Here is a 26,293-nt window from a genome sequence, read left to right as displayed (position 1 = left end):
AAATAACAACTAATTACAAAACTGTAGAAAATTAAACATAATTACAAGGGAAGAATATTTAAATGCCACCATGGCTTTTCTTCACAGATAAGTCTGCCTTGAAGAAGAAGGATTTCCAACATGAGATTCAGATGGAGAAATACAGATTCTTAAGTTGCTTTTTGATCTAAAGGCAGCTTCTATACTTTTTGTTTTATCATCTCCTTTGAAGAGGCAGATGACTCAGAGAGACACGGGGTTAAGAATGGAATGAACATTAAAAGCTTCTGTCACTAAAGCTAGACTACGAAAAAGATTTTCAGAGACTCCAAAACTATGATTTTTTTTTTGCTGTTTCTCCTGGCAGTGGCGTGATAGGATTTAAAATAAATTTGGGCACCTGACAGATGGCAATTGCTGCTCCAAATGGAAAAATAGAAGAACTGATTTCAGAAAAACTTTATATATCAAGCAAGGACCATATATATCAATGTTCTGGGATCCACTTCAAATACTCTGACTAAAGCACACCAGGAAAAAAAAATAGAAAGACAGCGTGCAAGCCAGCCCTGTGGGGCACCTGGGAGTTGTTAGATTATGCAGCTACTTATCATACAAAAAGATGAAAGTACTCATGAAGCTTTGATGACTGCCTTAGCTATTTCTATAGCTAAATTGCCTGCTTTTGTGTGTACCCAGGATTGGCTGGGTAAGATATTTGGATTTTTGTTGGTTCAGTGTGTGACAAGTTGCTTCAGCAGCCCCTGGTAGAGCACCCAGGTATGTTCTGTCTATTTGTCCTCACTGATGCTCTCCTGGGACCAGAATTTGAAAAAACATGCAGCAGTAAACATATCTTTTGACTACATTAATTTGAGGAACCGTGGTAGTTCATAGGTCATCCCATTACTTGGTTGAACAAGTTTATGTTAATGCATTGGAGCCATCCAGCTTCCCCTTAAACATCCATGGAATCTAAACTTAGTGTGTGCTACTGCTGGATTTATGCCATGGTCCAGACTTCCCTCTTAAAGTTCATAGGAGAAGAAGCTAAACTGTAAGTTTCAGTTCCACTTCAGATATCTTCTTACATTTGCTCATTTGCTCTTTTTTTTTTTTTTTTTTTTTTTTTTTGAGAACATCTCTGGCATTGTCTTTTTTTTCTTTTTCTTTTCTTTATTTTTTTCCTTTTTTTTTTTTTTTAAGTTTTAAGTTTTTAGCCTTCTACAGTCTTATTTTGGTACCTATTTCCTTCATGTCCAATTTAGGCACGGGCCACTTTCCCAGAACTAAAATGAAGGCATGAGTAAGGAAACTGGTATGCAGAGTATGAGCTCTGGTGAGGAGCAGATGTCCTCCATTAGCACCACCAAAGCCCTATTATCAACACCATGAGCCAGGCCACACTACCCATTAAGGCAGTGTTGTTTTGGCATCGGAGGAAATAATCAATAACCAATCACTTCTTAAACTGAGTTTCAACTTCATAGACTTACACCAAGGAGCAAAAGATAAATCTATCTTTATCTGGGCAAGATGCACGGACACACGGATACCGTTCATCTGCATTGGATGAGTCTCACAGAGCACCATATACCAACAAGGCCTCTTCCTAACCCTCCTCAAATCAGTAGGAGTCTTTCTATTGACTACAGTGGGCTTTTTGACCTCAGCTCAACATGCCCATGCTACTGGAAATGACACATTCAGCAGTTTTAACCTTTTTTTTTACTTGCTTGGGGCAACAATACATCATATTCCTCCATGCTTCTGAGGTGAGTAGGTTTATTAGTGGGACCCCAGCAACATCACGGCACAGAAACAACCTCCCTCATGTAAAGAAAGTTCTGGTGTCTCTGAATTCTGCTACCATCTTCATGCGGAGGTTTGGCTTCCCTGTGGATACTTTACTGACTTTCTGTGAAGTGTACAATCAGTTTCCACACATGCCTAATGATAATTTGCAAACAATAAATATACGGGAACTGATGAAATAATACTGATGAAGCAAGGCTGTGCAATTTCCAAGGAAGGTTAACCTGGATATATACGACTGTTTATGTGTTCAGCTGCTTTTTCTTCCTATCTTGCAGGAATACGTATCAAGCTGAAATTTAAAAACAAGGATCAAGTGTGCATTAAAAATAAAGATCTTAATTCTTTTTCCAAGCATATTATCTTATTTACTAAGGCAAATGGGTAAAAGTATCATCAGGAAAACATTGTTACCTGACCATTGCCAGAATTGTATTCTTACCACTGGATCATAATTCCCTTTCTTTCCATTCCTTCAAAGTTCATTCAGTTCTAACTTCTACAGTAATGTTTATCTAGAGTACCTAATTATATAGTGCAACCTGCATCTGGAGTGCTGGTTCAAGGTTATTATAGTTCCCCACAGACATAACAAAAATATTGTTTTAAACTTATCCATTGAGGAAAATGGCTGCCTCTTACCACTGATGGAAATATATGGATATAAAATAAAATTATTAGAACTTTATTAGCATAGCAGCATTGTCTGCTCAGAAGATTGACTTACCTGTATGACACTTGCCATCACAGAACTAGCTCCCTATTTTTATTTCTTTAGCAGACATAAAATCTGATAAATTTAAAATAAACGTCTAAGACCTATACAATGACAGGTTGTAGTGATAGGCAAATAACAGGTGAATTTAATGATGCTGAGAGTGTATGATTCAAAAAAGCAGGTTGGGAAAACAGGGTAAAATTAATGAAAGACTAATAAAATGGAGCAGGAATAATAATATAATGATTTCTTATTTGAAAAAGGTTTTGCATAATCTATATTGTAATGATTATACACAGAGCACTCTTTACTACAAAGAAGAAAACTTTCTTTTTTGGCAGCAGTAAAAGGAAAGTGGGTAGATAAAACAAACTCTTTAATTCATATGTCCTTACTCATACATTTCCCGTCAAGCATGGTTTCTTCTTTATTTAGAATCAATACTAAGTAAGGAAAGGATAAATATATAAATCGCAAAACTCTTTCTGTGGGTGTATCGGTAGCCAAAGTAAATTGTCTGAGGTTTGGAGAAACCATGCACTTATTCTGTACTTGCTCTAAAATTCAGAAGCAATGAAGAAATATTTTGTTTAAATCCCTAGAATGAGGGTTCTAAGGACTGTTTGGAGCACAGGCCATATTTGTGAAATACGGTGGGATAAGAAATGGCAGCAGCCTCCTTGATAAACCCCTTGCTGTTATTTCCATATTCCTGTTCTCTGTGAGAAGGATGCATCTCACACAAAGCCAGAACGGGAAGTCAGAAGTCCTCTGCGCTCTGCTCTTGTTTCTGCCATGCCAACCAAGTGCAAGGCATCTATAGGCAGTAAAGCCCTAGGAAGCTCTACGGATCCTTTTCCAATCCTCCAATATATGGAGGATTGATTGATCCTGCTAAGAATTCAAGTGGCTACTCAAAAGCAAACATACAAGCAGTCCCTTTAAATTCAGCAATGACTTTAGATAAAGTATGTGCTAATAACAGTGGCATATATTAAGATTAAACATATTTCACAAGCCCCTCAAAGAGGTCATAGTTATAATTAGTTATCAGTCACACTCTCTCTGTGTCAATGATGTTTTTGTGACATGGCAGCAGTATACACCTGGGTAAAGATGCAATTCTGTTGTAGAATTTCGCATTTCTGGTGCATTCTAAAATATTCAGGAAAAAGTAAGTCAGAAATGGAGAAACACACCCTAATTTTTAGAACATTTCTGGTTAGTTGCTCAGGTAAGACAGTCCTTAGATAATGAATACAGCTGGGAGAAATTACAAATTTATTAAAGGTATGATTTAATATAATTTGAAAGCTCCTGGGATTTTTAGTGTGCCAATATTTTTTATTCTATTTAATCATTAGAAACAGCTTTCACTTTTATCTAGGTAAAAAATAGCAACAATATTAAAATAGGTTTGGGAACATGGGAACTGATCATTCTAGGTGTTTGAAGTAAGATAAATTTAAAAGATAGCAATGTGTGAAATGCCCTAGTATGTACTGCAGTGCAGCAGGGCTCATCAAAGCTGTGAGGTTCTTCAATTCTAGACTTAGACCATTCTTTAAAAATCAGGCACTCTGAAAGCCACTTGGACAATTAAGCCTAATGAAGTCCCTGTAGAAGAATCCTTCATTATGAAGGGTTTCAATGTGCCACACGCCTCAAAATAGGTGAATGGAACCAGCTAGCAAGATCTCCTTCTGTCTAGTAAAAATTACAAGAAGTGGAACAACATCCTGAAGAATTGCTGCTTGCATTATAGCATTGTACAGCTTGAGAAACCTTTCCTTTCTTCCTTCCTTCATTCCTTCCCTCCCTTTCTCCTTTCCTCCCATTGCCCATTCTCTAGGAAATGGCAGGAAAATGAACAAGGGAACCAAAATGAGCATGACAAACAGAAGGAAAGGATCTCTGGCTTTACTGACTCCATTCCAAAGCAAAAGAAATTAGCTTGAGGAATTTTTGAATTTTGCATAAAATTAGCTGGATGCCAACCCACTTGGTTTAGATGTGGGTCAAATGAAAATTGCTGTAGCAGGAGTTCTGGAAGGTCAAATGATGAGACAACACACTTTATGGGCTCTTGTCCAACAATGACAAAAATCTGAAAGGAAGTAGCAATATAAAGAGTGATATGTGGGATTATAAGGTGCCAGCACTGCTGTAGAATTTTTGTTGCTTATCTCAATAGAATTGAAAGACATAGCAAAAAGAAATGTCATCACTCATGTCTGAAAAGCCCAGACACGTGTAGTTTCAGAGTCATTACATTTCCACAGGGATGATACTGAGTCGGCAGAACTTGCTACATCCTTTTTTCAGGAGCAGCTGTTGGAGGAATAGAGATGAAAAGTCGACAGTAACAGAGAGGCATGTCTGGCACGGCTAGTGAGGGGTACCACGTATCTTACATGGCATGGATCACATGTGCAATTCAGAGGTCCCAAGGGAGGGCTGAAGCCAATCTCTGCCCAGATTTCTTGGGGTATAAACACAAGAAGAAATTCACTGGTCTTGACTGGGAAGTCTGGGAGAGAATGATATCCTGTCCTGCTTCAATTTCATTCTTGTTTTCAGACTTTAGAAATAACAGGGAATATATTTGTATTCCACACTACAGCTCACAATTCCCCACCCAAATAGGTGATTAAAAGGTATGATGATACTTTAGGTATAATTAAATACTGAAGATGCTCTCTTTTTTGACACCAGTTAAATAGTGTTGTATTAAAGGCCGCTTAAAGGTCTCATAGGTTAAAATGACAAAAAAAGCATCAGGGGAAAGCAGAAGGAGCCTCAGCAGAGAGATCAGCTACAAGGCAGCTAGGCAAATCCACCTGTAATACCAGGGGAAGAAGACCCAGAGACTTGATCCAGCGAGGCAATGAGAAAGGTAGATGCTACTACGGCCAGATGCTATTATGGATTTGTTGCAGTTGGTTTCTTCAGGCCTGGGACACAGTAAGTGGTTCCCTTGGAGCTGAGCAATAGCCTGATGAGAAATGGCAGAAAAGAGTGGAAATCTCTACAGCTAAGCTCAGAGGATGACTTGCAAGACTGGAGCACACACGATGAAGGAGCTGAGGCTGATATGTCCAGGCAAGTGGATTCATGAGAGAAAATGTCAGGCTCTTAGTCCAAGGGAAATGGGACAATTTCACCTCTAGCAAGTGAAACACAGGAGCCCTTGGAGTAAGGAGATGTTTTCGAGAGGTCAAACCTTCACAATGCAAGGGTGCCCTCAGTGTCCATGCAACTATTGCCAGCGATGCAGGAAAGGCGGACAGCAGCAGAACGGAGGCCAGGTCAGGTCCAAATCTGCTATAGATTCTTACATCCAGAGATCTCTACATTTTTTTCAGACTTTCATCAGTGCTGTGGATTGTGGGACCTGAAAAATCACTGCCACAAGATCATGCTGATTCCAATTTAAAAGTAAACAGCAATTTTAAAAAGTTGAAAATTCTTTTTTCTGCTGACAGTATGAAGCTCATGGAAAGCTGCAGCAATGAGTTCTGTGCTAAAGCTCTGACAGCCCCTGAATCTGAGCCTGCCTCTGAAACCTCTACATTTCATATACCAAATTAGCTATCAATATTTCTTTATCACAATGAAAATGATTTTTCCCCCAGGATTTTCATATGACACAAATGCTTACATGACAGAAAAATGTACCCAGGTACTCTATAAAAGATATATTTATAAACAAAAGCTTATTGTCTCACAGCTAAAAGCACTTCCAGACCTTCCTGCGAAGCTAGCAGAGTAATAGATGTGCTGCTCCTTTGGGAGTTGAAGGTTATAGTTCAGTGCATAATCTGGACAAGTTTATTGTGTTTCCCACTGTGTCCTTCACACCCATGTTCAAAGGCTCCTGAGCATTATCACTGAATTCCTCTGAGAGCAAAGCTGAAGAAAAAAGGAAAGGTGAAATCTCAGCCTTCTGTTTTCCATTTTTCTCTGTTTCCCATGTTCTCCAAGTATGCAAAAACATTGTCCCAAAGCAGACTCATTGCACATAATAAATTTTATTTTTTGTCAAGCTAGAGGACAATGGGATTACACTGGAAAATTTGCCTCACTCCTCTGTTTTCTCTTGTTGTTTTTTTGAATTTCAAATGTTCAAGAAGTTTTCACTCGGAAAACACAACATAAACCATAAGGCACGTGGGTGCACTGGCAACCCGTTTGGGTTTTAGTAAGCATCATGTATATTTTTACTGGGGAGAAAGAAGTTCCTGTGTTTTTTTTTCCGATATACCATTGCTTCAGTGGGAGTCAAAAGTGAAGTGAAACCAAGATGATAGTGTTCTTAGGTTGTTCCCAGCACTAATACCCACTTGAAAGCTGTAAGGAGAGCTTATTTCCTTTTAGGAGGTTTATTTTAGCATTTGAAATATGGCAGATAGCATAATTGGATTTTAAATATCCGATCCAAATTTATTTCAGGGGATTGAGTCAAAACAAATACAAATTCAAGTTTGTCTAGTGCATTTAAAAGCTGGCAGCACATGCATTTCAGGACCTCACCAATTACAGCACTTTTCTTATTTCTGAAACAGTTGGCTGCATATCATTTCTATCTAAAACCATGTCCCACACTTTCAGGCTTAGTTGCGGGTTCGTAAGTGTTTGTTCTATTATTCAATCATATTATAAAATGAACCACATTTTCCAATAGCTACTTCATGTTCCTTATTTCATTTTTAATTGTGGCATTTCTTCAAACATCAGCTGTCCCACAGGATTTCATTTTTGGACCACTTCTGCAAGCCACTAGAAATGATAAATTCTTGAAGTTTGCAATCTGAGCTCAGTTTAAGCCCACATACCAAAATCTTATCCAAAACCATGTCAAAGAAGCCAAAAACAACCCCACACCACTTCCTAGGTCTAAGTTGCATAACAAATAGGTCTGTACTCTCCCATAAGAAAACAAAGGCCCCTGGCCACATGCATGCTGTATTTTTCACAGATTGAGAGTTGCCTCCATGCCCATGAGGCTCCGAGTGCTGTCCTGCACCATGCAAACACAAGCCTTGTGTTGTCTATAACTGCTTTAACAACTCCTGCTTTTTAAATAATCTGGTTTCCCATGGTCTGATGACACTGTGTGTCACTCAAATGGAAAAAGGGCTTGGGATTTTTGATGGGCTACTTTTCATGAGCTAAATCCTCTCTTTCTCTCCTATGGAAACAATATAGGAACATTGTCAAAGAATGCAAGGATGGAATGAGGAAGGCCAAGGCCCGTTTGGAATAAGAACTAGTGAGAGATGTCAAGGACAACAGCAGGGGCTTCTACAGATATATCAGCAGCAAGAGGAAGACTAGGGAAAACGTGGGTCCGCTGCTGAAAAGGGAGGGTGCCTTGGTGACGGAGGATGCTGAGAAGGCAGAGTTAAATGCCTTCTTTGCCTCAGTATTTACTGCTAAGGCTGGTTCCCATGAGTCCCCATGAACTACAGAGCCTGCACATAAGAGAGATAACCAGGGAAGAAGAAGACTTTCTGCTGATTGAGGAGAATTGGATTAGAGATTATTTAGGCAAGGTGCACACCCATAAATCTATGGGCCCAGATGGGATGCACCCAAGAGCGCTGAGGGAACTGGCAGGGGTCATTGCTCAGCCCGCCTCCATCATCTTCGGGAGGTCATGGAGAGCAGGAGAGCTGCCGGAAGACTGGAAGAAACCAACGTCACTCCAGTCTTCAAAAAGAGTAAGAGGGAAGACCCAGGGAACTACAGGCTGGTCAACCTCACCTCCATGCCTGGAAAGGTGATGGAGCTGCTCATCCTAGAGACCATCTCTTGGCATGTGAAGTCAGCACGGATTCACAAAGGAGAAGTCATGTTTGATGAACCTGATAGCATTCTACAATGGGATGACTGGCTGGATGGATGAGGGGAGACCCATGGATGTTGTCTACCTTGACTTAAGCAAGGCTTTCGACACAGTCTCCCGTAACATCCTCATGGGGAAGGTCAGGAAGCGTGGATTGGATGACTAGACAGTGGGATGGTTTGAGAACTGGCTGGATGGCAGAGCTCAGAGAGTGGTGATAAATGAGGCCGAGTCTAGTTGGAGGCCTGTGGCCAGTGTTGTCCCGCACTGTCCAACTTGTTCATCAATGACTTGGACAAGTGCACAGAGTGCACCCTCACCAAGTTTGCCGATGATACCAAACTGGGTGGAGCGGCCAACACTCCAGAGGGCTGTGCTGCCATTCAGAGGGACTTAGACATGTTGGAGAGTTGGACAGAAAGGAACCTCATGAGGTTCAACAAGGACAAGTGCAAGGTCCTGCACCTGGGGAGGAATAACTCCAGGCACCTGTACAGATTAGGGGTTGACGTGCTGGAAAGCAGCTCCACAGAGAGGGATTTGGGAGTCCTGGTTGACAACAGGTTAACCATGAGGCAGCAATGTGTCCTCGTGGCCAAGGCCAAGGGGATCTTGGCCTGCATCAGGAGGAAGTTGCCAGCAGGTGGAGGGAGGGGATCCTCCCCCTCCACTCATCTCTGGTGAGGCCGTACCTGGAGTATTGGAGGCAGTTCTGGGCTCCCCAGTACAGAGGGACATGGAGCTTCTAGAGAGAGTCCAGCATAGAGCAACAAAAATGATTAAGGGACTGGAGCTTCTATCTTATGAGGAAGGACTAAGAGAGCTGGGCCTGTTTAGCCTGGAGAAGAGAAGACGGAGAGGAGATCTGATCAATATGTATAAGTACCTGAGGGGAGAATGTAAAGAACATGGGGCCAAACTTTTCTTGGTGGTGGCCAGTGACAGGACAAAGGGTAATGGGTACAAATTAAAACACAGAAAGATTCATCTCCATATGAGGAAGAAATTTACTGTGAGGGTGACAGAGCCCTGGAACAGCCGTCCAACAGAGGCTGTGGAGTCTCCTTCTTTGGACATCTTCCGAATCTGCCTGGATGGAACCCTGTGCCACGTGCTCTAGGTATTCCTGCTTGAGCAGGGGGGTTGAACCAGGTTATCTCTAGAGGTCCCTTCCAATCTCAAGCATTCCGTGATTCTGTGATTCACCTTTATTTTAATTCTGGAAGGACATATTTGAATTTCTAGGACTCCCCAGATGCTGTTAGTGGTTTTTGTGTCTTACTCTCACAATCTAGCAGATCTCTTCTCTTGCCCACAGTGTAAGAATTAGGAGATCCTTCACTCTCTCAGGCAAGTATACAAGTCTTCAGTGTGGTCCTTGAGAAATTAAAGAATAGAATAATAGAATAGAATCATAGAATCATTATGGTTGGAAAAGACGTTCAAGATCATCGAGTCCAACCATAAACCCTTCAGCACTGTATCTGTTATGTTCCTAAGTGCCTCATCTACACTTCTCTTGAAGACTATTAGGCATGGTGACTCCACCACTTCCCTGTGCAACCTGTTCCAATGCTTCACTACTCTTTCCGGGTACAAATTCTTCCTGATGTCTAACCTGAACCTCCCCTGACACAACTGGAGGCCATTTCCTCTTGTTCAAACTGTGGTTATGTTGGAGAAGCGATAGACCCCTGCCTTACTACAGCCTCCTTTCAGGTAGTAGTAGAGAGCGATGAGGTCTCCCCTGAATCTCCTCTTCTCCATACTAAATAACCTCAGCTCCCTCAGCTGCTCCTCATAAGGTCTGTGCTCCAGCCCCTTCACCAGCTTCCATGCCCTTCTTTGGACCCTCTCCAGGACCTCAGTGTCTTTCTTGTAGAAAGGGGCCCAAAACTGAACACAGTATTTGGCATGGGGCCTCACCAGAGCCAAGTTCAGAGGGACGATCACCTCCCTGGTCCTGATGGCTACACTGTTCCTGATACAAGCCAGGAGGCCACTGGTCTTTTTGGCCACCTAGGCACACTGCTGGATCATGGTCATCTGGCTGTTGACCAGCACGCCCAGAGGCTCTTCTACCACACAGCTCTCCAGCTGCTCTGCCCCAAGCCTGTAGCGCTGCGTGGGGTCGTTGTGACCGAAGTGCAGGACCCAGCACTTGGCCTTGTTGAACCTCATACAGTTGGTCTCAGCCCATCGATCCAGCCTGTCCAGATTCCTCTGCAGAGTCTTCCTACGCTCAAGCAGATCAGCTCTTCCTCCCAGCTTGGTGTTGTCTGCAAATTTGCTGAGGGTGCACTCAATCCCCTCATCCAGATCATCTATAAAAATATTAAAGAAAGAGGATCAGCCCCAACACTGACCCCTGGGGAACACCGCTCATGATGGTCACCAGTTGAATTTAGCTCCATTCACCACCACTGTCTGGGCCTGGCCATCCAGACAGTTCTTCACCCAGCAAAAAGTACACCTGTCTAAGCCATGAGCTGCCAGCTTCTCCAGGAGAAGGCCGTGGGAGACTGTGTCAAAGGCCTTACTGAAGTCTAAGTAGACCACATCTATAGCCTTTCCCTCACGCACTAGGCAGGTCACATGATCATAGAAGGAGATCACGTTGGTCAGCCAGGACCTGCTTTAATAATCTCAGGACAGTGATCCTGCCTTGTGTTGAAACAGACTGATCCCTATTACAAAGTAATATTTAAAAAAAAAGAAAAAAAAACAAAAAAAAAACACCACAATCAATCTTGCAGTGGTGAAAATCTGGTGAAGGTTGCTGTCTTGTGACTAAGGGTGCCTCGGATCCAAGAAAAAAAGACAGAAATCTTCCGTTATGACTGTTGTCACCATTCTTGTAATAACTTTCTGCCACACTGCCAACATGTTCAAATTTACATTTTTCATGTTTTAGTTGTTCCTATGCATTTTTAGCGGAAATACTTCCTCTGCCTAAATGCTCAGTCTAAACTAGGACCACAGTAATGCATTTGTCATGCGGATGTTTTTTTAAAAATACACTCTTATGTGAGATGCACAGGCAGTCCTCACCTCAGTGCTCCTTGCAGCTGGAGATGCAGCGCCCAGATGGATATAGCGCAGAGCAACAGCCTGTTTCAGGGTCACCACAGCTCACCACTGATGCTTTCCACTACTGAGCCATGCTCAAAGTTACATTGAAAGCAGACAAGTGGTGGGAATGCTGCCTAGTAGCACTGCCTATATGCCTGCAGAAGTCCATCATGTGGCTTACTTCTGGCTTCAGATTACTGCTGTATTCTCTCTCAACATGAAGTAATGCATTTTGGAGATATCCCCTGCATCCAAGCTGTGATCTGTAAGAAGAAAAACTTGGGAAGCTTGTTGAAAGTACAGGCAGTGACTTAACCTAATTCCAACATGATCATGCAAAAGCAGGCCTAGTCTTTATTTAGCAAGCTGAGTTTGCAGTTCGTGTTTCCATATAATGCTTGAAATGCTTAGACCATATTGCAATCACTGTCCCACACTGTGATTACAGGCTTCTTAAATGTCCCTTCATGATCCCATCTCAGAAACTAGCATAAAACTCTGTTTCGTGTTTCATGGGTTACTCACAAAGCACATGTCCACATTTCACAAATCATTCCTGTTTCTTTTCAGACTAGACTCCTTCAGGTCTTCCCTCTGCACGGCCAAACAAAACAAGATGGAGCTGCATGTTTTGCTTTCACACCTAGTGAGAAGCCATAAATATTTCTTTCTAAACTGTTAGGAAGAACATGATACTATTGTTAAAAAGAAGGCTTGGGCTAGATCCTCCTTTCTCCTGGTTCTGAAATGAATCTTTTGGGAAATGTACTTCCAAAACACCAGGTGAGTGTAGATTTCTGAGAAGCTTATTGGAAACAAATGTCTCAGAATATAAAGACTGTGCACCTCAGTCTAAGAGGCAAGCAGATCCACTTGCTTTCCTGGTGCCCTATAAAAGAATTTGTAGAATCGCTCAGGTTGGGAGAGTTTTCAGAAAAATGCATAAAGATAAAAAATACAAAAAGATAAAGCAAATAAAATGCAGAGTATAAAGCAACACAGCATACAGGTGGACTTACACCCTGGTACAGAACTTAGTTCATAAACCCTTAGCACATAACTCCTTCCAGTGGGTTTTAGCATTCTTCAGAGCCTTCTTGTGATTCCACATCAGAGGACTGTTAAAACAATCTAATTTTCAGGTGGCCAAGATCTTGATGATTGTGACAGGTTTGCATCCTACAGAAAGGATTACACTTGCCTTGACATGTACAGGGAAGTGCCCTTGGCTACAGTTGCTCCTGAATTGTCCAAGTACGCAGCTGAAATGTCCTCAATCCAGTGTTACTCTGCCTTACAAATGGCAGTCATGCTTTCTCAAGGAGGAGCACTGCCATAAATTTTGCCAACCCTTCTGGCTTCCTTCCCTACACTACCCTATCCACCTTGTCTGGCATGAATGGTGAGATCTCAACTCAACTTCATCAAAGTGGTCCTGTCGCTTATCATTCAGGTCTAAAATGGCAGTGATGCAAAAATCATCAATAACCTGAATGCACCAAAGTTGAAGATCCACCCTGGTCACTCCAGTGTATTCATGCAAACACAAAGCCAGATTCAATGGGATTTAAACTGATATAGGAATAGAAAGGGGTTTTGGACTATAGATTTATTATAATTCCCTCTTCTAAAAGACTAAAAGAAAGACTGATACTAAAAGCTAATTGTCCAAATCTTTTTGGACAAATCTCCTACAAAATCTCCTGTTCAGATGTATTAGGCATTGGTGATGGTTTCATAATGGTATCTTAATCCTCAAATAAATAAATCTTCATCTAAAGCATCTTCATCTAAAGTTGAAAATTATGCCCAGTATCTACACTTATTACCAAGGTGACCAGGCAAAGGGGAAGCTGAGGATGCATGACATTTGACACCAAATTCTCATCCATATGGAAATTAGGACTTCTGATTACCCATTATTTTGATATGGCTGAATGGTGAAGTCTTCATCTAGGCAAACAAATTCTGTGAGGGGAAATCAAGGAATTACCATATTCATGCTGTGGAGGTAAGGTAACTATTGCATTTACATGCAAAGTAATATTTATAGCTAGAGCATGTTGATACGAGACTTTTCCTCAGGGCTCATAAACGAAGTAAGTGGGTAGAGGAACTTAAAGAAATTGCCAGAGTAATCAGAGGTACTTTCCCAAGACTTCCTTACTGTTACAGATAAACATTTGCTCTGATGTTGCTAGCCTCACAGTTTTTCATACTACACCTGTTCTTCCTTATAGATTTTAGATTCAGGTCTCCTTGTCTAGACAGTTTCTACATATATGTTTTTCTGTTATTTAAATTAGGACAAAACTGAACACCTTCCATGCTTTTGCAGGTCAGAGTCTTACTCTTCTTTGACAATCCATCTAAGATCTTGACTTCTCTTGCCCGGACACAGATTTTTTTTTTTTTTTTTTTGCTCTCCATTGACCTAGCAGTGTGGGCACAGGAGACATAAGTCACATAACATTGGTTGGTAAGGATGCTGAAGGTCCTGGTCACCCTCTGGAAATAATGAAGCTTGGCATGCAAAAGCTAGCACATGCTCAGGACAGACAGGAATCGTGAAGAATTTATTTGCCAAACTCTACCATATTACTACTGAGTAGGGCTTAAAACCCAGCCAAATATGGGCAAATGCTTATGTGTCTGGCACCAGGATAACTCTAGTCTGCCAACCTTCAAGTCAAAGTACAAAGAAGCTAGCATTTCCAAAAAAGAATTCTTACAACCAATTCATTAACATTGGCAAAACAATATATTTTTTCCTAATCTTTTTTTCTGGGAAATAGCATAACAGTTTTTGCTGAAACTTTCCAAAAAAAATTTAAGCAGAGGCAGACACCCAGCATGAAAATATACATAGTTATAAATAACTAAAACTGGAATTTTTAATTAGAAGCATCAGGCAAATTTATAATACTGGGTAGTATGGATAACAACCATTTCTATTACTGTAGCTCCAAAAATGCTGCTTGGTGACCGCAACTCTCCAGTGTTACATACATACAAACAGGGAAAAGAAATGATTACAATACTGTGGTGCCAAGGAGCTTATCATTCAGATTTTAGTCAAAAGAAAACAGATCCAAATGGATGCAGAGTGCAAGGAAGTAATAAGAAGATATTAGTTAATATGAGATTATCTCAAGTGGCACCTTGAGATGGCGCTAAGTACTGTCAAGTTTTTTGTAAATACTTGGAAATATAAGAGTTTTAAGGGGAATGAAGAGTGACCAGATGAAAATCAGAAAGTTTTACAGACATTTACAGAGAGCTTTTACCGGATGTGAAGGGTTAAATGGAGAAAAGTATGCAAGAATTTAACTGAAACTAATCAGCCATGCTTCTGGGCTGCCAACACTTGACAATGAGGGCGGATAAGCAGAGGCAGAATTGACTGGAAATCAAGCCAGGAAATCAAGCAGGGCAGCCAGCAGGATACCCTAATTGCAGGGATTGTCATAAGTGCCATTTCTGTGATTTCTGTGCATACTTACTCTGCATGAGGAAATGTCCAAGGTAAGGATCCGTCCCACCATGCCATGGCTGTCCCCTTTCTTTCTTCTTCTTTCTGCCATTGAATCAGGAAACTTGGACCACTCCTTTCACTAGAGTGTGCACAGGAAGAACTATGATTTTCTGAAGACAGCCATTGGTTTGTGCCCATGTGAGGTTGCCGGACGAAAACAAAACTCACAAATGCTTCTAATTAAAGCTTGTTCTTTTGCTATTGCATCAGAGTGACCTTTTCAGACAAATTTCAAAGCCTGAATCTCTCTACCCAAAGCTAACGTTGTTCTTGAGCCATCTTTGCAGCAGACGAGGAGGCTATGGCCCTAGGGGTTGTTTTGCACAGATGAGTGGCTGCTCAGGGCCGTAAGGGTTTGCTCCACTTTCCCAGAAAGAGGATTTCAAATCAGCCAGGAGAACCTCATGGTTTCACCTGACATGGAGGGGTCCTCTTATGCGGAAAGAGCAAAGAGACCTTGAGGCCACCCAGACAAGCTGGCTTAACCTATGCCCTAGGTGTTGAAACTGTGACTGTGTCTGGAGCCATCATGTTGAGCTTTGAGCGTATTTCCCCAGCTGGCAGCAGAGCCGGGACGCTGAATATTTATGCCTTGCAGGAAAGTTGATAATCTGTGTAAAGCTGCAAACGGCTATGGTTCTCAGCACAGCAAAATAATGACGGATGGCCTGGAAAGCGCGGCAGTGTGTCCGCAGGCCCAGCAGAGACACGGGCCCTTCGCTCGTCTGGCTTCTCCTCCGCCAGGGCTGGGCGGTGGGGATTCCTGTGGGATCTTTCATGGCGTGGTACGCCTGGAGTGTGCAATGTGAGTGCCATCTGCTGGGCCTGGACATGTTGCACAGGCCCACACGGGCCTCCTTGCAGCTTGGGAAGCTGCTCCCTCCCTGCTTATCTGCATGTATGTGGAGCTTGAAGCGCAGGGAGAGCCCATCATCAAGGTGGACTGAAAACAGCAGGGATGTGTGGAAAAGCAGCTTCTCTCATGATGTATGATGCCTGGAGGGAGGAGAGCAGAGGCTGCAGATCCTGTCTCTCCACCAGCCCCATGGGGAAGCCCTCTGCTGCGGGGGCCGCACTGGCCCTGCTCTCCAGCCAGGCTCCATGCCTTCTTCACCCTCACACTTCGTTTGCACAATTTGGTTACTATTTGCTGATTCAAGTGGCTTCAAGCTGATTTCAGAACTTTGTCAGCAAACCTGCAGTATGTTACATGTAAAGGCAATAGTTTAAACCTGTACTGGTTTATCATCTTTGGCTAGAAGGTAAGTGCCTAGAAAAGCCTAAGCCTGTTTTCCAGAAACTGTAAGGGAGATCATAGTCCCAAAACGGCAACTCAACAGTCCCTAGACCTAGGCTGAGAGCATAACTATGCAGCTATCACATCAAAACTGTGCAGAGGCCCATAAACATCCCTTCTTACAGCAATCACCACCTGGGACCTGAGTGAGGCAGAGGTGAGAGCAGATCATTGGAGGGGATGAAGCAGTATTAGATAAGCAGTTTGTTCATGTTGGAAAGCTGCTGGAGAAGTAATATCACCAGGTCAATGACCTGGTGTGACTTATGTTGCTGCAATTGCTTGTCTTTGGCTTATGCCCACAGCTTTGCTCCATCACACATTCACAGGATTTTCAGTGAAGGTATGGACTGTTTTCTGATGGATTTCCACATTATTTCTGTGCTGAGTCCACTGAGTGAAAGAAGACCTCCAAGAAAGAAAGATCTAGAGGTGACAAATCCATAGTTTTTCTTGGTAATTTGTTCCAAAGTTGAGTCGCCATCCCAGTTAAATTTTTATTATTGATCTCTAATTTGATTTTTCTGGCTTTATCTACAGTTCTGTCTTTGCCTTCTTTTTCACTAGTTGGTAGACACTCAATCACATATTTGTCCAGTCTTCTTTTTATTAATAACCTGTTTAAGTCATTAAGAACTTTTGCTACAACTTCAACAATTTTCTTACTTTCAGTATTATTGCCAATATTTCAACATCATTCCCAAAATGTGAAGAATTGATCTGTGCAAGTATTCTAGTTTCAGTCTGAACAAAACCATGCAGAGCGATAAACTATAAGACCCATGACTCCTCTCTAAACATATCTAAGATCATTTCAACCTTTTTTCTTCAAGATTCATACTGAAAGCTTACAATTGTCTTTCTGCTTACCAGCACTCTTGTAGCATTTTTGCAACAATTACCTACATTTCTTTTTCTGGAGGTACTATGTTAACTTGTTTTTAGTAAAAAATCAATTGGTTTGTGCAGCTTAAGAAATTATCTTTTTTGTCCTGTAAGTAGTTTTAATGTAAGAAATACCCCATTTGATGGTAATTCCTAATGACATCTACTTTATGAGATTTGTAGTGGTTATACATGAAGTCAAGATGTGTACATTTCAGGTATAATTGAGCATATTTTATGTCCTCATTGACAGTAGGTGATGGCTGAGACAAAGCAGCGGTCTCACAATTTACAGCATGATGGGTTTTGATGACGAGCTATGTGCATGCTCTTAGCCTATAGCAAACATGCGATAAAACATTTCACCCTAAACCTCAACAGAAGACACAGGTGTCTCTTAGTGCGTGTGCTTGTAAACCCCTGTGAATTCATTCGGTATCTCCTTAACTTGTGGCTAGTCACTCAGCTGCCTAGTCTCAGAAATTCTGACTTCCAGGATATCTTCAGGACTCTCTTTTCTCTGAAGCCTCTGATATGAAATAACCAAATGGCACAAGAGTTATTAAATTAGAAAATGTAATTGAAAAGTGGGGGTGGAGACTTGAATAACATCCATAGTCATGTTTCACAGAATTGCAGAATGGTCGAGTTGGAAGTGACCTTCAGAGATCATTTAGTCCAAGCCTCCTGCTCAAGCAGGGTCACCTAAAGCGCATGGCACAGGATTGCATCCAGACAGATGCAGTGCATCCCCAAAGCTGGGCCAAGAGCAATGAATTGGTTATATCTTCTCTTTGGCCGCTTTTTGGCAGGTCTGCCAATAACTCCTGTTATCTAGGCAGTGAGAATCTCCATGCTGTGTCCAGAAAGCTTTCTTTTCAAATCTATGCTATCCAGGGATGCCGCTTCTGTTTTTCAGTATTTTCAGAGTCAGTTTTCTCCAGTTATTTACAGGCTCATAGAAACTGGAGCCTTTCTGAGCTTAGCTCACATGGAATTGTTGTGACCGTTTAACTGTTTTAGAGAGGGTGATATAAAACTGTCTTATACCAGGAAAGGTCATTCACTTTATTTGAATAATGGTGTACACTCCTGGGAGTTGCATTGCTTTAACAAGGTTGATTTCAGATTAAATTAATTAAAGATGCACAAAGAAATATATGTAGATGAGTGCTGAGATATCCCACTGAGGTTTTAAACACTTAACAGTGATTAACTGAGATCTTCTGACTGCTTAACTGCTCACTTCTGAGACATTATCCCACAGATCCTCTCCACATAGAGCACAGCTAAACAAGCCTCTGGTTTCTGTCCCCTCTTTTTATTTAGGTTGCCTTCAAGCACCGTTTGGAAAATATGTGAATGATGGTTTCAGGTCATCTGTAGTGATCTTGCAGGACTCCTCAGGAGTTCCAACATTCACCTTCCACCGTATTTTGAGATTAAGATGAGTTGCAAATCATCTGTAAGCAAAGAATACTTTCTGATGCTCACCTCCTTAGGACTTTCCTTGCTGTAGTAAAAAATAAAGCTGGCACATACAATATTATAAAATATTATTGTTTTATTTATTCATCTATTCATTTACCTATTTTTGGAAATAGGTAAGTATTTAGCTCTCAGTAGCTAAGAAAATAATGGTCTAGGGTTAAAAGGGCCTAAACAGAGTTAATTACTAATTGTTCCCAGTTTGCCCCTTTTCAGCTTCAGTAACATAGTTTAAATTTCTGTTTCTGGTTTATACTGAGTCCTACTCAGTCAAGTCCCTGTTCTCAGTGAATCTGCACCACTAGAAGTGAGAAAGTGGAAAACCTTCCAAAGAGATGTGATGAAGTTTCAAGCCAAGAGGTTGTTCTTAAAAAGAAATAGATCAGTTATTTCTTGCTACAAATAGTTTTCCAATTACTTTGCAGTTTTGTCAACGCTGTTGGACTAGCACTGTGGGCACAGGTGAGGGCAAAGGCAGCAATATGTTGTTTTCTTCAGCTGAGTTTGCCCTGATTTCACTGCTAGACGTGAGAAGACTCTCTTCAACTACTTCTGTGACAAATTTTGAGGAGAAAACATTGCTTCACTTACAGAAGTAATAATGCTGCCACTGGGCTGTAAGAAAACAAAATTTCTTTTTTGTTTCTCAACATTAGTGCTATCAAGTATACACATTTCTTCAATACTTAGGACAGTTGAGCATTCTCCTGTGGGGACAAGGGTACCTCCACTTTCAATTTTTCCTCCACAAATCATTTCTCTGTCTCTTCTCCTTCTTCTCTGTTAATAATATCCTTTTGTAAGTGCACTGAAGGGGTGGGAGGGTGCGTCACCTGCCAAGACTATTGTGAGTGGCTATAAATAGCACTGTTGGAAATCTCCTGACTACCCTCATCTTGGTTCCTCAAAGTCCCTGTATGCAGGTAACACGTGCAGCAACAGTCCTTTTGGCTTCCTGCTGGGAACTGCAAGGGCTCTTTAAAGTACTGATGTCAATAAGCTGTTATGCAAATATTTGTTACAGCAAACTGCAGGCCTGAAGAGTTAAATCTAAATTGAATGTATTGTATCTGTCCATACCTGTCAATAAGGCTGATGACAAGCAGTTAAGGACCATGCCTGGAGCTACGGGTAGGGTGGCAGTGCTGGGTGGTAACTCTTGCCTGCGTGAGGGAGAGGAGGAGGTGCTGGAGGAAGGAGCCACCCTGGTGCTGAATACTCTGTGGGAAATGCAGGACTGCTGCCTGCTGGGGCCAGGCTCTACCCCAGCCTCCTCTGCCTTGGGCTGTAAATCAGGTATTTCTGCAACTTGGAAGGCACAAAGCAACTTGACAACCTGTCTACAACTAAAGATAGCTCTGTGGTAGAGTTACTGCAATGCCAAAACCATGGCACTTTTTTGCTGCTGTCATTTATATTAACACTCTGAATAAAATCAGTTGTGCTAATTAGGACTTGTGAGTCTGTCAATAGGCAGCTGCTCAAGAGCAATGTCTTCTTTCTACTAAAGGACACACAGCAAAACAGCAAAACATTTATGCAAATGGTTACTATGAAGCTGGTGGAAGGGCAAATCTAGTCATTTTATATATTCCTTTGTTTATATTTGTCCATTGTAAAATGAATTTTGGACATTGGCTTCTTTTGGACAAACATTCATTGTTTGTCCAAAAAGGAGAAAAAGAGAAAAAAAAAGAGAAAGAGAAGAAAAAGAGAAAGAGAAAAAAGAGAAAAAGAAAGAGAGAGGAAGAAGACAACTCATTCAAATCTTAAATGTTAGACATTTAAGAACATAAATATTTGTCTTTTTTCCCCCTCTTTGAACTCTTCATGTTTCCATGCAACTGAGATATGAAATACTTAAGAATAGTAAGATAAAAATAACCTCTGGTAAACTGCATTTTCATGAAGTGGTTGGTTAGAAAAGTATTGATGTTTAGACAACTGTAGAAAGAAAATCAATAATGAATGCAGCAATTTGTAAGAAATTCTTTAAAAATGGGATTTCTTTTAATATTTGCAGTGAAGAGAAAAATATCAGAATATTGCTGTTTATCCAAAATATCCAACCTGTAGCTACTCTCTTTTGTTTGAATAAGTAAGATCTTGGACAAGTTATTTGTCCTTTATACCTGTAATCAGTATGTATAGTGTTACACATCTGTCAAGCATAGGGCACACCAATTAAAAACAACAGCAGCAACTGAGTTTCAGCTCATGATAGTCCCTAACAGTGAATTTCCATCATGTCCCAAGAAGCATAGGGAACTACAACCTACATAGTGCTCTGCAGCACTCTATCCACCTACAGAGCCAAAAATAACTGTGACCTGCAGATTATTCCGAACGTTTTATTATAAAGACTCACAAGAGACTATGAGATCAAATATTCCTCTAGTGTTGTGACATTCTGGATATAGCCTTTTTAAATCGTGTCTCACAGCCCAGGGTCTGCTGCTCGTGCACATCCTCCTCTGCTCACTGAATATGGGATCCCACCTGTGTGTTACCCTGAACTATTAATCTCTTCCAGCCAAGTGCACAAAAAACACTGACCCAAACATGTTAATGCTATAATTGAGAGATTTACGGGGATGCATAACCTGGTGCTAGAGTAGCAAAGTCCTTCTTAACTAACTAGAAAAATCCTGGTGTGTCTCAACACATAGCTCACCCTAACATTCAAAGGAATGCAAAAACAGACAGGAGATAGTAACATACATGGGACTTACTTTGATGTTCAACCTGGTCTAGGTAAATCTAGATATTCAATACTAGGTTATCTGTCACTCAAGCTAAGACTGTGTGATGACTCACTATTATTTTTCACCTGAAAATTGCATGCATTGTTAAAGCGCTGTGGGAAAAGATCGTGTTGGAGAATTTGGTTCTTAAGAAAAATACTGAATTGAAATCTTTATTTATTTGTAGCTGTGACCTAACAAAGCTGTAACCTGAAAGACAGAAATTTGTTGTAACAACTGAGGCCTCAGCAGGGTGGAATCAGTTGGAATGACCTTCCAGTTGGAATGACCTTCTAATAGCAAATATTTTCTTGGCAAAATGCAAGATTCTAATAGAGAAAACATGAATTTTCTTAAAAAACTAGAATTGCTTTCCTACTGAAAAAAAAAATGAAAATGAAATATTGTGTTTCAGGCTGGCTTGGACAAAGCTGTTTTGTTAAACAACAGTGTTCCAGCACCCATGCCCAGGACACATAGCTGCCTGAGTGCAGGAAGCGAGTCTGGCCTGCGGATGCCAGCAGTTTGTCTCATGGCTGAAGGGAGGTGTTTAATTCCAGAAAGGAAGTGCAGCGTCGCACACAGTGTTCCCGTTGGCCAGCCTGTGGTCTCGCCACCTTTTTCTTCCTCTGTTCAATGTTGTCAATCCTATTCTGGGATGCTGGCTCTTCTCAGCTTCTGTGTTCGATGCCCGAGCAACTCCCTTGGGTTTCTGATTTCCACCCTCCATGAAGGGCGTTCCCAGCCAATCTGCATCCAGATCACCAGATCTTTCCACTCTTCTTATTTACCCCCCGTTTTAACCTATCCTTTTAGCTATTGCTCAATTTCCTGCCTATAATGGCTATTCCTCCCTTTGCTTGTAGTCTATCTGGTGCCTTCTGTACGTAGTCTTTTCCTCATTAATTTTGTCAGTCTTGCAGCCAGCTTTGTACCCTTAGAAAGCTTTATCCCCTGTGTGCACCTGGCTTCCTCAAGGTCATTGATAAGCAATGGGGGCTATTGAACTGATAATACTAATCGGTATGTAACCCAAGCTGCAATTCATCCTGTAAAAACCTAAAGGCAACAAGACTCTTGAGGAGGGAGCTGGCAATGGCAAAATGAGGATCACTGGAGAAATAAAAAAGGTTCTTGAAAATACAGGGGAGGGAAGAAAAAAGTAATAATAATACAGACCTAACCTTCCAACTTTCCTGACACAGAGGATCAAAATGATGAGACATTCTCTAGTGTGGAGACACTTGGGCTTTTGAATGCATGTCTCTTTAGTCAGCTTGAGACTTCTCAGTTGAGGAAAATGTTAGAAGGTTGTAAAGCTCATTCTGAACTGAGTGACTGCTGGACAAAATATCACACATCCACAACTACTGTCAGCACATGGGCTTTCAACCTGGAGGAAATTCGTGAAACATTAATTTTGCTTAATCCTCTGCATCAAGGCCAATCAAACTCCAATTGCTTTGTATCTACAATGGGTTAAAATCCACATGCAGCTACTGCGACAGAGAGCAAATCATTACGCCATGCTGTACCATTTCCATGGGTGCACCTCTGGCTTTCCAGAGGATCTACAAGCACCTGCTCCAGTCTTTCCATACCCAATGCCAATGTTTTCCTGGATGTGATTGATCTTCAGGATCAGTTCTATAATGACAAAAGAGGCTTCCTTCTGGCTAATTATCCCATTGCCAAAACACTTATCGTCTTCCTATTCAAAATATAAAATGACATGCATGAGGACAGCCTCAGATGTTGACATGATTAATATTACGAAGTGACTTCTGCACACTTCTACAGTGTGAGCACTGTGCTGCCAATATGGGTTAATAAGAGACTATCACAAAATAGATGATAAAGGATATTTGTGTGTGGCAAGCTCCAGGTCCAATCTCAGGAAAGCATGTAATTAGAGAGGAAAACAATTTCTCTTTTTTTTAGGAACATGAGGGATAAGCAGGACCTGGCAGGACTGACTTAGCAGCAGTCCAGCGAGCCTCGGTTGAGGCAGAGGTGTTGCCTTTCCTTCCTCTGGTTTGGTGGCAGAATTTAAAGAGGGGGCTCCTAGGAGCCCCCTCGAAGCCCAGCACTGCGTGTAATTCATTATCTCAGTTGCACCTGAGGTCTTGGATTTTCTGGACAGGGCGTACTTCTGTGAAGTGACTATAAAAACCAGAGGCTATGTTCAAGCTCAAACCTCCAGAGGAAGTCCAGATGGCTATTTCTAAAAATACAATCAAAAAAGGCCTCTGGCCTTGATGGTTTCTAGGCTGATTTTAATAAGAATTACTAGAGCATTTTCTCTCCCAAATTGGGAAAGGATTTTTCGGTACTGAAATAACAATCTGTCACTCAGTTTAAATTTGTTTATGCCACAAACCACATGGAATTCTTCATCTCAGATGGTGAATGATAGAGAGTGCTACCGACAATCCAATTTGTCAGTTTTCTTATTTGGTTTCTGTTCCTCCTATTACCTTTGTTCTAACTTGTTTCTAAAACTCTGAATAAATGTAACGATTGTTGTGGAAAGGTTAGAGTGAGAATAATTTTAAATAGATTTGAGGAAGTCAAGGTCTGAGCAATTAGCATTTCAGTCAAAGCTGCCTGAAGATATCATTTCAAAAATCTTACACATGCAAAGAGATGTTATACAAGAAGGTATATGTTGTCTCCACTGTAATACAACAGTATTTGAAAACTTTCTAATGAACACAAAGGTGAGACATGGAGAAAAAGAAGTTACAGGTATTAGCATAAATTTTGAGAAGTGGTTGCCTCAAGAGATTATTTTCATGTGCACTTAGGCCAGGAAGGAGCACTCTTAACCAAAAGAAAAGAGTAAAATGGAATATTTTTTCTTTCATAATGTATAATTAAGCTGTGAAACTTTGTAAAAAATACCGTAGTGAAGATTTTAGTGGCATTAAAAGAGAAGTTTTATATTGTATGGATAATACTAAGTCAACGGTCTGGAGAAATTTTGCCGGTGATATACAATCTTCCTGCCACAGGCATAGGCAATTCCTAATTAATAAAGAGAAGAATTTTCCCCTAGGGCAGGTTATGCTGTAAGTGTTTGCTAATGGCTTCTTGAGGCTCCCTCTGCCAGGAACAAACTATTTGAATGAACAGCTCCAGCAATCCAGAATTGTATGTCCTGTTCCCTATGTGCCTACCTCATGCAAGTGTATCACAAAGTCCCTATCAAATATGAGGCAATTTTAAGTGAAAAAGACCCTTTCTTGCATAGCCCATTCTCTCTGAAGGATTACTCTTTTTTTTTTTTTTTTTTTTTTTTGAAAAAGGTCAAATTAAGGACTAACACATGAATATTCATGGTTTAAGTGTTCTGGCACCAGGAGCACTAAAGTAGGAAGTGCTCCTATCCATGCCTCAGCACACGTATCTACAGTTCAGCCTTTTAGCTCACCTCGATCTGCTGAAGCACATACCCCATTCTGGTATTTGGAGAAAACCTCTGGTAAGGGAATAGAGCATAGGAATAGGGGAATTTTGCCTCTTCAAGGTGTCCAACAAAAATATGAATATGGACTGTTTAAGCCTCTGAAGTACAAATTGCCATAACTTGAAATACTAGGCTTTCTTTATCTTCTTCCACTATTTCCCATAAAAAAAAATCAAGGTCATCAGAAAAGAAATTATAGTCAGAGATGTTCGGAGAATATGAATTCTTTCCAATGGAATAAAACAAAGCAACTCTTTGTAGAATTTCTTATGCAGAAAGAACTATGAGGAGATAAATTCTGACAAGGGCTGGGATGGGGAGGAGATAAAAATATTCTCAATAAATAAAATTATTTTAGTAAAAATAATAATAATAAAGATTTTATAAAAAGCATATTCTTTGCAAACTTTAAAAATGGTTAAAATTTAATATCATCAGGTATCAAATTTGAAAATATTTTTAAAATAAGAAATTCCAGTGAAATATCTGCTGGTTCTCTGTAGAATTATCCTCCCAGGTAGAGAAAATAGTAGGGCAAACAGAGGAGCTTGCTGAATAGGAGGCATCAAGTTAGCCTGCAAGATCCGGTCTCGTTTATGCCTGTTGATCCATTGACTTCACACAAGGATTGCAGCTCCTTGCCAACACCCAGGACTCCAGCAGTAGTGCCTTTAATTAACTTGGACTCCAATCTCATATTTCTTAAGTGATAATGGCATTGTAATAAACCCAGGAGATTACGTCTTTAACATAAGACTCACTGTGGAGCTGCCTGTGAGATGAGATTGTGATAAGTAGCTTGGGAAGCTTCAGCAAAGGGTGAAATGCTTAAACGCAAAAAGCAGGGCCAGCAGGTAGAGCTCCAAGAGGGAGGAAATTCAGCAGGCCACACAACACTACATTTGAGGGTGCTAAATTGATCAGTAAGTGGATTAAGAGAGAACCCAGCTGCCTCTGCAGGAGGGCACACTCTTAAGGTTGCACCAGCCAGCCCCGGGCCAAGGACTCAGATGCTGCAGGATGCCTCAGCCGGACCCAGACCCTCATTGCAAGCACCTGAATTGAGACCAAGAGCTCTCCTCACCAAAATAGGCTTAGACACTTACTTTTAGGTGGACATGTCATTGTCTGGGGCTGAATCTCTGAATCTGGCCCTGTCATGTATGGTCAAGTGCTAGCTGCTCAATAATTAAGATATATGCCAGTAAAAGACAAAGTCCTTGCCATCCAGAGTGCAGGATCTCAAATGCCCTTCATTTTTTGTGAAGAGGAATGGTAAATATTTGGTCTGTAAATGAGGTTTTGGAAAAAGAAATGGCAGCGTGGCTAAATATATCCCTGAACGTTATCCTGTGAATCTCGAAAGACCTGAGTCTGCAAACTTCCCGGTCAAAATTCCCACTGCTGAATATAGAAGCGATCGTGGCCGTAATGGGTGGAGAG

General features: G+C 41.1%; 1 pseudogene; it reads right to left on the bottom strand.

The window, feature by feature from the left end:
• Window positions 1-10,062: 10,062 nt before the first annotated feature.
• LOC148592874 (uncharacterized) lies at window positions 10,063-26,011 on the bottom strand (annotated as a pseudogene).
• Between the last annotated feature and the right edge of the window lie 282 nt (window positions 26,012-26,293).

The sequence above is a fragment of the Tinamus guttatus genome, unplaced genomic scaffold, assembly GCF_059628265.1.
Source record: "Tinamus guttatus ecotype Peru unplaced genomic scaffold, ASM5962826v1 Tinamus_guttatus_pri_ptg000492l, whole genome shotgun sequence".
In the NCBI taxonomy this organism is placed as follows: Eukaryota; Metazoa; Chordata; class Aves; order Tinamiformes; family Tinamidae; genus Tinamus; species Tinamus guttatus.
Note: the sequence above shows the minus strand (reverse complement) of the source record. Positions and strands in the feature narration are given on the sequence as shown.